Here is a 14,133-nt window from a genome sequence, read left to right as displayed (position 1 = left end):
GTATTTTCAAGCTCAGGCACCTTTGGGGAAATGGATTCATCTTTCAGAAAAAGGAAACATTCCTTCAAACTATCAGAGATAAGTCATCAACCAGGAACTCAGTACTCAAAATAGTGAGTTCAAAATATTCTAAAAAATGTGCAAGGAAGCCATGAAAAGCCATGGCAGTTCAAAAGTCCAGTTGAGGGATCAAGCCCTCAACTTTCAGCTGGAGGCCTCCTCCCTCCCTAAAGGCTCCTCTGTCCAGTTCACTTTCCTGCCAATAGAAAAGCAGCCTCTTAGGGAGAAAGAGCAGCTAGAGCCCTTCTCTGGACACCTGTTCTCGAGCATCCAGAGAACGTTAAAGTCATCTGTTCCTTCCTCTGCAGGTGGTAGAGTCCAGACACAAGTTGACCACCCCAAAGAGAATCACACACCCCAGTGACAGCATTGATCCTCTGTCTGCATCACTTGCTAATTTGAACCTGCAGTTGCATGCTTTCAGCCTGACCTCTAAGAATGTTCACAGGGGTGTGGAAGCAGGACCTGAAGTGGGGGGCCAGAATTAAGGAAGCACAAAATGCTTATTGGAGATGGCAGCGCAGGTGGCACAGGGTCCTGTTCTCGGTGGTGGATTTTGCCAGTGCTAGCAATAGAGGTGGTGAGTCTCCCTGCCTCGTAGCTCCCTACGGGGGACCCCCATCCCCCCCCCAGTACTCCTACAATCATGTTAACTCCTGATATGGCCGCTGGTTAGAACTGCCATGGGGACAGACCACAGCGCCCTTCCTAGACCGTGCTAGGGCAGAAATGAATGGCAGCTTCCAACAGGTTGTCTCCTGAGAAAAAGGGAAGGCAGACGATGAATGGGTTTCCCCCTGAGACATCTCCGAAAATGCCCTTCTGCGCCTGTGAGCAGCCAGAAGGGGCAGGAGGACCCTGTGGCAGCACTCAGAGAAAGAGAACCATTCAGCGTAAGGAGGGTTTTGCCCTCTTATCATGCTGGGTGGACACGTAAAAAAGCTAAGAAAAGTTGGATTCCAATATATACTTTGAGGATTGTAAAGATTAATATTCGGTTGAAGCCAGAACTTTTTCTTTTAGGATAAACAGTTAAAAAAGAGTCGTGGAAGATTATTTCAATATACGTATGATTACTGCGGCGAGATTATTAAGTGCACAAAGATGGAAAGATTCGGCATTACCCGCCATGGAGGAATGTTGGTGAAGTTGACAGATCCTGCTGAGATGGATAAACTAATATCTTTGATTAGCGAAAAGACACTATCTACATTTATTGGTGATTGGAAGCCTCTTCTGGACTTTTTGCATAGAAATGAAAAAAAAAATGAACTTGTGATTTATGTTCTGATGACTGGACAGGATAGATCATAGAAAGAAGAGTAACATGTAACGTTAGAGAAGTTAAAACATATTTGTACGTGTGATTGCTGTGAAGAATATCAGAAGCCCCTTCTTTGTACCTTTTTTCTTTCTTTTTTTCTTTCCCTTTTCCCTTTTCTTGCACTTTTTTCTTTCTCTTTTGCCTTCTTCTTCTCTTTTCTTCTTTACTATACCTTAGTTTTTATCTTCTTTTTTAAAGGTTTTAATAAAAATCATATTTAAAAAAAGAAGGGTTTTGTCATTGACTGAAAACCAGCCAGATCATACTTACTGTTTTTTCCTGGAGCTTTAGGCATGTACCTGCCTGTACCTGCACATGACCTCCAGGAGCAGCAGGCCGGGCAGAATGGGTGCCCTGAACACCTCAGACTTTCCTAAGACCAGGGACTGCACTAGCCTAGAAATACCCGGCCAGCGTGGCCAGATGGCCCACGGGAGAGAAACGAGATTGCTTCTCCCGTCTTGAGCAGCCTCCTGGTCCTCCCCTGACATTGCTCCTCGGCCTGAGAGCTCCCCACGCATCTTTTTATTCACCACAGTTGGCAGCTCACCGGCAATATGTCAGATGTCATCCTCTAACATTATCCCTTAATGCCCCACCAGTCCCTGTGCCCCCAACGAGCTCTGCCTAGCGCAACTGGGGAAGACCGCACTCATGCTAGCGTGCAGCCACCCCTCGTACAGGATGAAGACTGGCCAGCTACGGGCTAGAGCCCGCTGAGCAGAAGACGCACCGCAGGCCTCCCCGCTCAGCCTCTGTGCATGACAGAGAACTGCTGTATATGCACATATCTCGGGTGTGTGTATGGAGCCTCTCCAGAGACAAGCCTGTTGTGCATTCGCTGTCCGCTAGCATGGAAAGTTAAATCAGGAGGGGGTGGAAAAACAGGGACACCAAACAGGTTGTAGGAAGCAGCTGCGGACTCAGGAAAATGTGAGGTACAATCGACTCCAGAAAATTAACAGGGCTTTCAGCCAGTCCTCAGTAGGAATTGGCTGAGAACAAGCACACCAGTAATAGACAGAAGAGAAGAAAGTCTAGCTGGAAAAAGTGAAACGTAGAGGAAGGAATGCAAAGTGGCGCTCCAGACGGACCGAGTTTGCTGCTCCAGACAGAAGGGAGAACCAGCTTCTGCCTCCAGGAAGGAGACCAGCATCGCCACCTCCCCTCCCACCTTGGCCGGGTCCTTACCTTGCTCCACTCCTATGGGAGAAGCCAGGCTCTCACACCCTCCTTGCACTGCCCCTGTGGCAGGTTAGCTTTCTGCAGGGAAGTCATCCTGTGGGCTGGCGGTTGGGGCTCTTGCTGTAGGCATGTCATGCACAGCCTCCTGGCGCATTCCTCTACCCCCAAGGAAAGAGGAGACCAGCCCCTGGAGAGAGCATCTCCGGCTCCAGCTGTCCAGATGACCCTGTAAATCCTTGGACAGGAATGTGGGCAGACTGTCAGCTGGACTCCAGGCCCGAGATGCGAATGGACTGACTGAGGAACTTCTCATAGCCTGCCTACTTTTCCTCCCTGTTAGCCAGGAGGGGAAGGAGGGGTGGGAGCACCAGCTGAGCAGCTCCTCCCCGTGCTGCCTAAATAAGGAGTTTTACTCCCAGCAAGCTGTCCTGGACTTTCTTCTGGAAGCCCCACTGATTGCTAAGAATGAAAACAGCTTCCCCGTTCGGAGTGAGTGTTTGCATCCGGGAAATGGGGAAGCTTCAGCAAGATGTTTGCATGGGGAAGGGAAGGGAAGGGAAGGGAAGGGAAGGGAAGGGAAGGGAAGGGTGCCTAGAGCCAGGAAATTGCTTGGAGCAGTGCCAGGGCAGTTGCAAAAACCTCAGGAGGCGTCCTGCATCAGGGGCTGGAGAGGGACAGAGGCCTTTCTGTATGAAAGGTGCCACGGAGGCCATGTCTATGTTCAGACCTTGAGCACCAGGCCCAGATCGTGCAACTGCATGAGAAGCTGGAGCGACTAAAGAAGCCACAGAATTAAGGAACAAACCGAACCGCAGTTGAAGGTTTTAGTGTCAGCAGGGGAAGTCGGTGGATTTTTAACAGCACAATTGCTGTTTCCAAGAAAGAGGTTTGAACCATAGTTCTTTAGTTCCTGTGCATTTGCTGTAGCTTTTGTGGGGAAAAAAAAGTCTTTACTTGACTACCAGTACTTTGAGTGAGATGCAGAGATTGGGGTCACAGCCCAATTTCATCAACAGTACATTTGTAACATGTGTTACATCTCCCAAAAGTTCAACATGGTGCACGTGGTTCTCTTCCTCCAGCTTTTCTTCCCAATAAGCCTGTGGGGTAGGCTGGGCTGACAGGCAGTCATTGACCCAAAGTCACCGAGGCAGCTGAAGGTGGACTTGAACCAGGGTCTCTCCAGCTCCAGTCCAACATCCTAACCAGGATATCACGTGGGTCAGTTAGTCAGTTTCTCAATGTCTGTATAAGACTTGCCCTGATCAGATAATGAAGGTCCATTCTTCCCAGGCAAGATCCTTCACCTGAAGCTGAAAACGTGTTTGAAGCAGGTTGGACTCGGCCAGGTAGAGGCTGTGATGGTGAAAAAGCTGCCATCAGCTGCATCATTTCAGGAACTGAGGGGAAAGACCACCAGGAGGCCCGGCTGGGGCCAGCGTCATGTCTTCAGTGAAGGACTCAGATGGGATACAGCAGCCACGTTGGCCGGGGTTGTGCAAAGCCACCAATGGGGGGGGGGGTCCCTTGAGCATCAGCAAAGTGGAGCACTCCGTGGAGCTTTGCCCACATCTAAAGCATGGAGCAGAGATGTCTCTGCGCTTTGCTTCACGTCACCCTTTCACCGCTTCCAGAGCAGGGCGAGTGATGCAACCTTTGTCAGCTATAGGCCATTTTTTCTCCTCCTCCTCCTCCTCCTGGCACACTGCGGAGGCTGTGACATCAGAACGGGCATAACAAAAAATCTGCCTTTTGTGGGGGAGGAAGTTTGCAATGGGGATCTTAAAAATGGAGTGCACGGTGCCAATAAAAACACCAGCGCAATAACAAAATGCAATAGCCAAAGCCCCTAACAGAAGAAAACTGACTGTTGAGGATAACTCATTCAGTTCACGGTGGCCGTCCATCCATGCACGGAACAGGTATAATCCTGCTTAGTTTGTTCAAGGACAGCTAGGTGCTGTGGCGATTTTGAAAGACCTTTTGCACCAGCGCTAATCCTCCTTCCCGTGGGCAAAATAGTGTGGACCTTCCACTGGATCAAGGTTTAAAGTATGGGAGGGTAATGTTTTTGGACTGGGGCTACACTTAATTTATTTGGGCTACCAAAAGCTGCGGGGGGGCATGTTTGGCGTGTGATAACACTGCCAGATGGGCAGGGCTGAAAAATGGCATTGTTTCCCCTTAATTTTGGGGTGGCTTTAGAGAGAGGCAGAAATGGATGTTTCTTGCTTCACAGAGATTCCAAGCATTCATTCCAATTCGTATTTTTGATGACAAACACAAAATGAAGACACAGCTCACATCCCCTGAAAACCAGCAATTTTGGTGTGAGCTGGTTTGGGGGTGCCCAATGGACTTGGCGCCCAGTGCAGCTCGGAGGTTCTGGGTTGCCCAGAGTGAGGGGGCTTCCAGGGCCCCAACTCCAAAGCTTTTGCTTCCACTTCTTAGCGGGCAGGTTTCCCAGTGGAACTGGGAAATGCAGAAAAAAGCCCTCCTAGTCCTCAGGGCTGAGGAGGCTTACAAAACTGCCTGCGTTGGCTCCTCCCGGTTCCTGCCAAAGCGCCTCTGCCAGCAGCCGGATAGTTGGAAAGAACCTGGTCCTCGTTAGGAACAGGGCGCTTCTCCCACAGAGGCAGCCGAGCAGCTCCCTCTCAGCCTTCCGTCCAGATAAACTCAAGATGTGAAAATAAAATGGGAGAGGGGACCAGCATTGCACCACCGGTAAAGCCAAGACAAGAGTCTCATTTTGCAAACCGAGGAGCGTCCAACCGAAGCAGGAGAAGCGAAGTGGCTGCTTGCGCCACGAGGGCCAAAAGGGGCTCCAGCCAAACCAGAATGGATGGTTTCCAGACCAAATGACATTCCTCCGTTACAGGAATGAAAGACGTGCAGGAAATTTGTGTGGCTTGGTTCTACAATCCTAGTTATTTCTTATACTTCACGTTATTAAAATCATAAGACCTGCTCTGCAATCCTGTTGGTTATTATCGTCCTTACCTTTTATTACTCATTCTTTATTTTCACATTTGTTTTGATAATCCTCCCTCCCTCCCTCCCTCCCTAACTTGCAGTGGGGTTCCTGAGGGCTCGCCTTGTTCTGAAGCTTTCTGTGGGGATTTTACCTGCGTCCCGAGAATACGCAGTGGGAACGCCCGATGCAGCAGCAGCAGCAGCAGCAGAGCCATCCCCATGCGGGGCTGTAACCCTTTCTTATTGAGCAGATTAAAAATAAAGACCCACCAAAATGGCAGCCTCTAGGAGGCAACTGCTAACTGCTCCTCCAAGGGACTTCTAGAGAAAGGATGTTCCCCACTCTTTTCTCCAGCCCCTCTCAAGAAGTAACAGATATAATATCCACCCATTTCGCAACCAAGGTCACCCACACAGTAGCCAGGCCGCCATGGGAAGGCCATTGTGTAAGGCAAAGCGCACTTCCAGCTCAGAGGATCCCCTTGGGTGCTAAAGGGCTGGCCTTGGGACCACTCTGAGAGCTGAAAGGGCTCCTCGAACGCCTAGACGTCCAGAGCTCGGCTCACGTTTCCCTTGCATCTGGGTGGAATGGCAACCGCAGTGCTTTCCGGATGGCAATGCTCATAGCAAAGAGCAGGGCTTCATCACGACCCCTCCTTGCCCTGCCCCATGGGCCCCGCTAACTCACAGGTCCTCATCCCTCCCCTAAGTGTAGAGCCCCCCTGCTTCACGCTTCCTGGGTGTGCTTCTCTCCTCCCCTCCATTGCTGCTTGCCTCCCGCTCTTTGCCCCTCTGCTCCTGCCACCGCCTTCTCAGCTGTGCGTCCAGCCCGTGAACAGCTGAGGATGCGGCAGAGCGGTCCGGTCCTTCAAGCAGAGCAGCGCTGCAGCAGCCGGCATGGCACGGTATGGCACAGCATGACACGGCATGTGGGGCGTCAGCAGAGAAGGGGGCCCGCGGGGAGGGTTCAAAAAAGTCAAGATGGCACCTGGGACTACATGTTCTAAGCTCCACCCTGCAGCCTTCAGCTGTGCACTTGGGGCCACTATCTTGATTTTTTTGACAGCCCCCTGCAGATGCCCCGGGGAAGAAAGTGGCACGAACATCCGGTCAGCCTGGTTGCTGATTGCTTGCCTGGTATATTGTCCTAGCAAACAGCAAATGTGCACACATTTTGGTGCATACTTCTGAAATAGGTACATTTTCATTTGCAGTTTTGCCTAATATACAGGCCTTGGAAGACAATATCTGTAATATAAGGCAATGTTGCACATTATGTTCACAAACATACACATTTTGTACAGACATCTCCCTAACACAGCTTTTCATCACACTGGCAAACTGCACTGCAAAATTCAGAGAGCCACAAACTTCAAATAATTTCAAATTTCACCGAATGTTTTGGTTTAAAAAATGCAGGCTAAACTTCTTCCTCCAGGGTTGGGCCCAGATTTCAAACGATGCTCTGGAGTAAAGGGACATGTCAGAATCACACCAGGCCACAGGATGCCAGATACAGAGAGCAGGGAAATGGCATCCCCATTTATAGACACAACCTGTAGCTCAGACTCCAGCAGCACAGCTGAGTTTCCTTTCTCAAAGGAAAATTATACATGGAATGGAACAAACCGAAAATAGCAGGACTGACAATAACTCCCGGGTTATATTGACTCTCCCCTGGGAATGCTATCGGATTTGATATACTAACATAAATCAGTTTTTGGGGAAGACTGTAGGCATTAATATACATCAGGGTGAGCCAGCCCAGCAGAGTTGGCAAACTCACTTGGCGACAGGGGTTGCTTTGTGACCAAGGAACATTTCCTTCTGGTTTGGTGATTGTTCGCAGAAGTTTTGACCGAGAAAAAAAAGGAAACAAAAGTTTTAGGAGGGACAAAAGAAACTCTTCTCGTATGGGATATATTGTGGTTCCTGTGATGGGAAATGTGCCATGTCAGGATGCTTCAGTGAGATGACACATCACCTCAATATATTTATTTGCAATACCAATGACTGCCCAGCAGTTGGCAGCACTAACAACTGTTGTTGTTGTTTAGTCGTTAAGTCGTGTCCGACTCTTCGTGACCCCATGAACCATATTGCGCCAGGCCTTCCTGTCCTTCACTGCCTCCCTGAGTTTGCTCAGTTTCATGCTCATTGCTTCAGTGATGCTATCTAACCATCTCATCCTCTGCCGTCCTCTTCTCCTTTTGCCTTCAATCTTTCCCAGCATCAGGGTCTTCTCCAAAGAGATCTCTCTTCGCATTAGGTGGCCAAAATATCTGAGCTTGAGCTTCATTATCGATCCTTCCAATGAGCAATCAGGGTTGATTTCCTTTAAGATTGACTGGTTTGACCTCCTAGCAGTCCAGGGGACTCTCAAGAGTCTTCTCCAGCACCACAGTTCAAAGGCATCAATTCTTCGGCGCTCAGCCTTTTTTATGGTCCAGCTCTCACAGCCATACATTACTACTGGAAAAACCATAGCTTTGACTATGCGGATCTTTGTCGGCAAGGTGACGTCTCTGCTTTTTAATATGCTATCTAGGCTTGCCATAGCTTTCCTCCCAAGGAGCAAGCGTCTTTTAATTTCATGGCTGCAGTCTCCATCTGCGGTGATCTTGGAGCCCAAATAAATGAAGTCTGTTACTGCTTCCATTTCTACCCCTTCTATTTGCCAGGAATTGATGGGTCCAGATGCCATGATCTTAGTTTTTTAATGTTGAGTTTCAAGCCAGCTTTTGCACTCTCCTCTTTCACCCTCATCAAGAGGCTCTTTAGTTCTTCTTCACTTTCTGCCATTAGGGTGGTATCGTCCGCATATCTGAGGTTGTTGATGATTCTCCCTGCAATCTTAATTCCGGCTTGTGATTCTTCCAGCCTGGCATTTCTCATGATGTACTCTGCATATAGGTTAAATAAGCAGGGTGACAGTATACAGCCTTGGCGTACACCTTTCCCTATTTTGAACCAATCGGTTGTTCCGTGACCGGTTCTAACTGTTGCTTCTTGGCCCGCATACAGATTTCTCAGGAGACAGGTAAGGTGGTCTGGTACTCCCATCTTTTTAAGAATTTGCCACAGTTTGTTGTGATCCACACAATCAAAGGCTTTTGCATAGTCAATGAAGCAGAAGTAGATATTTTTCTGGAACTCTCGTGCTTTCTCCATGATCCAGCGAATGTTGGCGATTTGATCTCTAGTTCCTCTGCCTCTTCGAAACCCAGCTTGTACATCCGGTAGTTCTCGGTTCATGTATTGCTGAAGCCTAGCTTGTAGGATTTTGAGCATAACCTTGCTAGCATGTGAAATGAGTGCAATTGTGCGATAGTTTGAGCATTCTTTGGCGTTGCCCTTCTTTGGAATTGGAACGTAAACTGACCTTTTCCAATCCCGTGGCCACTGTTGCGTTTTCCAAACTTGCTGGCATATTGAGTGCAGCACTTTAACAGCATCATCTTTTAGTATTTTAAATAACTCAGCTGGAATACTGTCATCTCCACTAGCTTTGTTGTTAGCAATGCTTCCTAAGGCCCACTTGACTTCACTCTCTAGGATGTCTGGCTCAAGGTCAGCGATCACACCAGCGTGGACATCAGGGACATTAAGATCTTTCTTGTATAGTTCTTCTGTGTATTCTTGCCACCTCTTCTTAATCTCTTCTGCTTCTGTTAGGTCCCTGCCTTTTTTGTCCTTTATCATGCCCATCTTTGCACTAAACGTTCCTTTCATATCTCCAATTTTCTTGTAGAGATCTCTAGTCTTCCCCATTCTATTGTTTTCCTCAATTTCTTTGCATTGTTCATTTAAGAAGGCCTTCTTATCTCTCCTGGCTATTCTCTGGAAATCTGCATTCAGTTGCTTATATCTTTCCCTTTCACCCATGCTTTTCGCATTCCTTCTTTCCACAGCTATTTGTAAAGCCTCATCAGACAGCCATTTTGCTTTCTTGCATTTCTTTTTCTTTGGGATGGTTTTAGTTGCTGCCTCCTGTACAATGTTACGGACCTCCGTCCATAGTTCTTCAGGCACTCTGTCTACCAAATCTAATCCTCTAAATCTATTCATCACCTTCACTGTGTACTCACAAGGAATATGATCTAAGTCATACCTGAGTGGTCTAGTGGTTTTCCCTACATTCTTCAATTTAAGCCTAAATTTTGCAGTAAGAAGCTCATGATCTGAGCCACAGTCAGCTCCTGGTCTTGTTTTTGCTGTCTGTATAGAGCTTCTCCATCTTTGGCTGCAAAGTATATAATCAATCTGGTTTCGGTATTGACCACCTGGTGATGTCCATGTGTAGAGTCGTCTCTTGTGTTGTTGGAAAAGAGTGTTTGCTATGACTAGCTTGTTCTCTTGACAGAACTCTATTAGCCTTTGCCCTGCTTCATTTTGTACTCCAAGGCCAAACTTGCCTGTTATTCCGATTACTCCTTGACTTCCTACTTTAGCATTCCAATCCCCTATGATGAAAAGGACATCTTTTTGGTGCTAGTTCTAGAAGGTGTTGTAGGTCTTCATAGAAGCGGTCAACTTCAGCTTCTTCAGCATCAGTGGTTGGGGCATAGACTTGGATGACTGTGATATTGAATGGTTTGCCTTGGATACACACTGAGATCATTCTGTCGTTTTTGAGGTTGTACCCCATTACTGCCTTTCCCACTCTCTTATTGACTATGAGTGCAACTCCATTTCTTCTAAGGGTTTCTTGCCCACAGTAGTAGATATAATGGTCACCCGAATTAAATTCACCCATTCCCGTCCATTTCAGTTCGCTGATTCCCAAGATGTCGATGTTCAGTCTTGTCATCTCATGTTTGACCACATCCAGCTTGCCTTGGTTCATAGATCTTACATTCCAGGTACCTATACAATATTGTTCTTTACAGCATCGGACCTTCTTTTCGCTTCCAGATACATCCACAGCTGAACGTCCTTTCGGCTTTGGCCCAGCCACTTCACTCTTTCTGGAGCTACTTGGAATTGCCCTCCGCTCTTCCCCAGTAGCATATTGGACACCTTCCGACCTGAGGGGCTCATCTTCCAGCATCATATCTTTTAGCCTTTTAACATTGTCCATGGGGTTTTCTTGGCAAGGATCCTGGAGTGGGTTGCCATTTCCTTCTCCAGTGGACCACATTTTGTCAGAACTCTCTGTCATGACCTGTCCGTCTTGGGTGGCCCTGCACGGTATAGCTCATGGCTTCACTGAGTTACGCAAGCCCCTTCGCCACGACAAGGCAGTGATCCATGAAGGGACTAACAACTGTGTCTGGATCCAAAGCTAAGGAGGGCACGGTCTGGTTAGTAGGTGGATGGGAGACTATCAGGAAAGACTGAGAAATGGGGGAACCATTTCTGCATTGTCCAGAAGGCTACAAGATGGTTCCATGAAATCACCAGGAGTTTGAGCTCAGCTAGAGAAGACTTTGTCTTTCTTAACAATTAGGCAGATCGTTATATGTTAGTTGGGTGGAACTAAGTGGGATTCTTTTCCCAGGGGGATAGCAATTCATGTTGGTTTGTTCATTAAGTTGAGATGTGATTTGATTGGTTGGTTTTGCCTTCACACGTTGCACGAACTCAGCCATTGCAGCTTAGCCAAACTGTTGCTAAATGTCTTGTGGGAACCAAGTCAACGATGTATAGTTCACCCTTTCCAGGGTGAGGATTCATCACATTTCAGTTTCAGTCAAGTCTCCTCAATTTCTTTAATACAAATATTATTTTTAAAAATTCCTCATTTTCTGACTGTAAAGTTAGGCCCATTTGCAAATTTGTAAAGAAACAAAAGACACGCAGCCCCCAAATACATGCAGTTTTGCGCACGGGATGAGAAGCAGTTTTGTGCTTCGTGCAGTGTGCAAACTTCCTGCAAGTTATTTTTCTCTAACATGATCTGTCTTTTGTGGTTACTTTTTAATCACTGTATTATTGGAGGAAATTTAAAAATGCCTTAAGTAAATAAAGACATTAATCAGCTCTCGCCCTGGCACTGAAGTGGAATGAATGTAGAGTGCATTTCTAAGAAAGAACATGTTATTTTCATGGGGCAGAGCCCTCCTAACTTGGGTGCCCCACCAATGAGGCCTCAGTCCAAGTAGCACAGAACTTCTTTGTGGTCCTCAAAAGTCCCACGGGTAAACGAAGACTCCCTAATTAGAAATGGAATTGGTTATAAACAAAAGGCAGAGACTGGCTTTGAGGATTTAGGAAACCAGGTTTGTGATTCTGCTTTTGCTTTGCCAAGGAAAGACATGTGAGTGGGGCGTGGAGGGCACATCTTTGGAAAAAGATTCTGATTGTAGAAGAAAACACTCCATCTCCTTCTAAATATATTGGAAATTTAGTAGAACCGGAGGCTTCCAACCCATCTGTCCTCTGAGGAGATTGGAAGAGGTGGGGCAGTCATCCAACAGAGGTGCAATGCAGCTCTGATTAACCTTTGTCTCCGGTCCAGATAACTCGGACTCAGTTTTAAATCGCAAAAATAAGAACTGTGAGTTCAAAATTCGTAAGAGGGGCTTTTGGAAAGCTGAGCACGTATCTCATTCACAGACATGACACCTTTGCCTCTCCTCCTCCTCCTCCTCTCTCGACACTCTGGCGCATGTGGATTTGCACCCACCACACCTGGAGCTGCCTCTTCATTCACACTCCCTGTCGTCTTCTGCACAAATTTGCACAGATGTCCGCTCCTCCCCCCTCCGCCTTTTCTCAGTCTCTACAGCACGTGCACAGCACAAGGCGTTTCCGGTTATTGTCCACTGAGTCCCCACCCACCCTTCCTTCCTTCCTTCCTTCCTTCCTTCCTTCCTTCCTTCCTTCCTTCCTTCCTTCCTTCCTTCCTTCCTTCCTTCCTTCCTTCCTTTCCTTCTTTCTTTCTTTCTTTCTTTCTTTCTTTCTTTCTTTCTTTCTTTCTTTCTTTCTTTCTTTCTTTCTTTCTTTCTGTTCTTTGTTTGCTACGAAAGCATCTGGAAACAGTTCGGCTTTCGCTCAGCTGCAAGTGGGATATCTGGGAACTTAGGCTGAGCCTCGGACTGTCATTCACCCTGCACCGCTTGTCCTGCCTCGTTCATTCGCAGCTCACATAGTAATCTCCTCTGTGACTCCCCCCCCCCGTCTGTCTGGCTAGAACCCTAATCGCTTGCTTGCATGTATAATACTTAGTCAACCACTCTGAACTCCTTTCAGTAGAGTGTTCTATAAATGAATAAGCCTCTTAGGGCAAAAGATTTATTTGACCTGAAGAGAAACCAGGAACGCCACTGAATGGGAAACGTCTTTTCCCAGGGATGTGAAAAAGCTGGACGGCTGTGCTCCGCAGGGTCATGATGAGTTGGGTGGGAGACCAGCTGAAGCCATGGCACTTAGGGCTCTCTGTGCAACAAAATCCCTTTGAAAATGATGAATTAGAGTAACTAAGGTATGGTGGCATAAACCCTCATGGATTATATTCTGGGTCCCGAAGGTTATGGATGGGAACAATTTATAGCGAAGTCCAGGAAAAATCAAATACCCCAAAGTGAAAGTGGTAATTATGCTGTGATAATCCGTGATAAGATGCTTGGTAAGTATCTGCTTAGAAGAAAGTCTGGTTTGAACTTGTGATCTAGATATGGCAAAAACGGTAAAGATTAAAGTGGGCCAGACATTTCCTAGTGGTGCCAAGAGTAGGTTTTGGAAAAACTGGACATGGAAAAAGAAGAAAGGAGTAAAAGAAATGAGTGTGAAAGTAGAAAGATAAAGCAAAAGTCCTGTATAAAAAGTGTTAACCGTTAGATTAATCTCCCAACAGAATTAATGGAAAGTGGATGTAAGAAATGATGATGTAGAATTTTCTTGGAAAACAATGGGAAGAATGATGGCACAGAGCGTGAAAGAAGTCTGTGAGGTCAGGCTGATGGGTGGTCTGAAGGAGTTTAGTGGGATGATGAAGTGAAAGAGACTCTGAATGGTTTTTTTTTACTTCCTAGCATTTTTCCCGCAGAGGCAGGGTGCTCTTTTCTTTTCTTTTCTTTTCTTTTCTTTTCTTTTCTTTTCTTTTCTTTTCTTTTCTTTTCTTTTCTTTTCTTTTCTTTTCTTTTCTTTTCTTTTGGATCAACCAAATGTTGATCCATTGGTTGCAGAGGGAATTGACTGACCAGCTTGTTGCCCGAGCCTGATGTTTGCTTTCTTTGATTAAAAAATCCCTCAAAATTTGATATGATTCGTATATTTATTTATGTACATCTTCTTCATAGAGTTTTTCCTGCAGGGTCTGCCTTTTTTCAGATCAACCAAATGTTGATCCGCTGGTTGTGACAGGAATTGGCCGACCGGCTTGTCACCCAAGCCTGACGCCGTGGGCCGAGAGGGAGGGCCTGGCCCAGAGTCGCCCAGCTGGCTTTCATGCCTCAGGCGGGACGAACTCTCCGTCTCCTGCTTTCTAGCCTGGTGCCTTGACCACTAGACCAAACTGGCTGCCTTCTGTGAAATTATACATACATACATACATACATACATACATACATACATACATACGAACAATTGTTGCAAAAATGATTTAAAAATGCATTGTATAATGTATATTGAGAGGAAAAAACGATATA

At 46.8% G+C, this 14,133-nt stretch overlaps 1 protein-coding gene across 2 annotated transcripts in view; it reads right to left on the bottom strand.

Moving 5' to 3' along the window:
- Positions 1-2,852, bottom strand: part of LOC103068020 (rho GTPase-activating protein 20-like) — a 66,196-nt gene extending 63,344 nt beyond the window's left edge. The window contains exon 1 of one of the 2 annotated variants that reach the window (XM_025171603.2): positions 2,576-2,852. The gene's annotated coding sequence lies outside the window, so the exon portion shown is untranslated. The remainder of the gene's footprint in view (positions 1-2,575) is intronic. The other variant, XM_007435881.4, reaches the window with a different exon arrangement.
- Positions 2,853-14,133: the final 11,281 nt, after the last annotated feature.

This window comes from Python bivittatus, unplaced genomic scaffold (genome assembly GCF_059951505.1).
Source record: "Python bivittatus isolate LINGU-HERP-01145 unplaced genomic scaffold, Pbiv_v1 ctg000790_np1212, whole genome shotgun sequence".
NCBI classification, from domain to species: Eukaryota; Metazoa; Chordata; class Lepidosauria; order Squamata; family Pythonidae; genus Python; species Python bivittatus.
The sequence above is the reverse complement of the archived record's forward strand: the minus strand, read 5'-3'. Positions and strand labels throughout refer to the sequence as shown.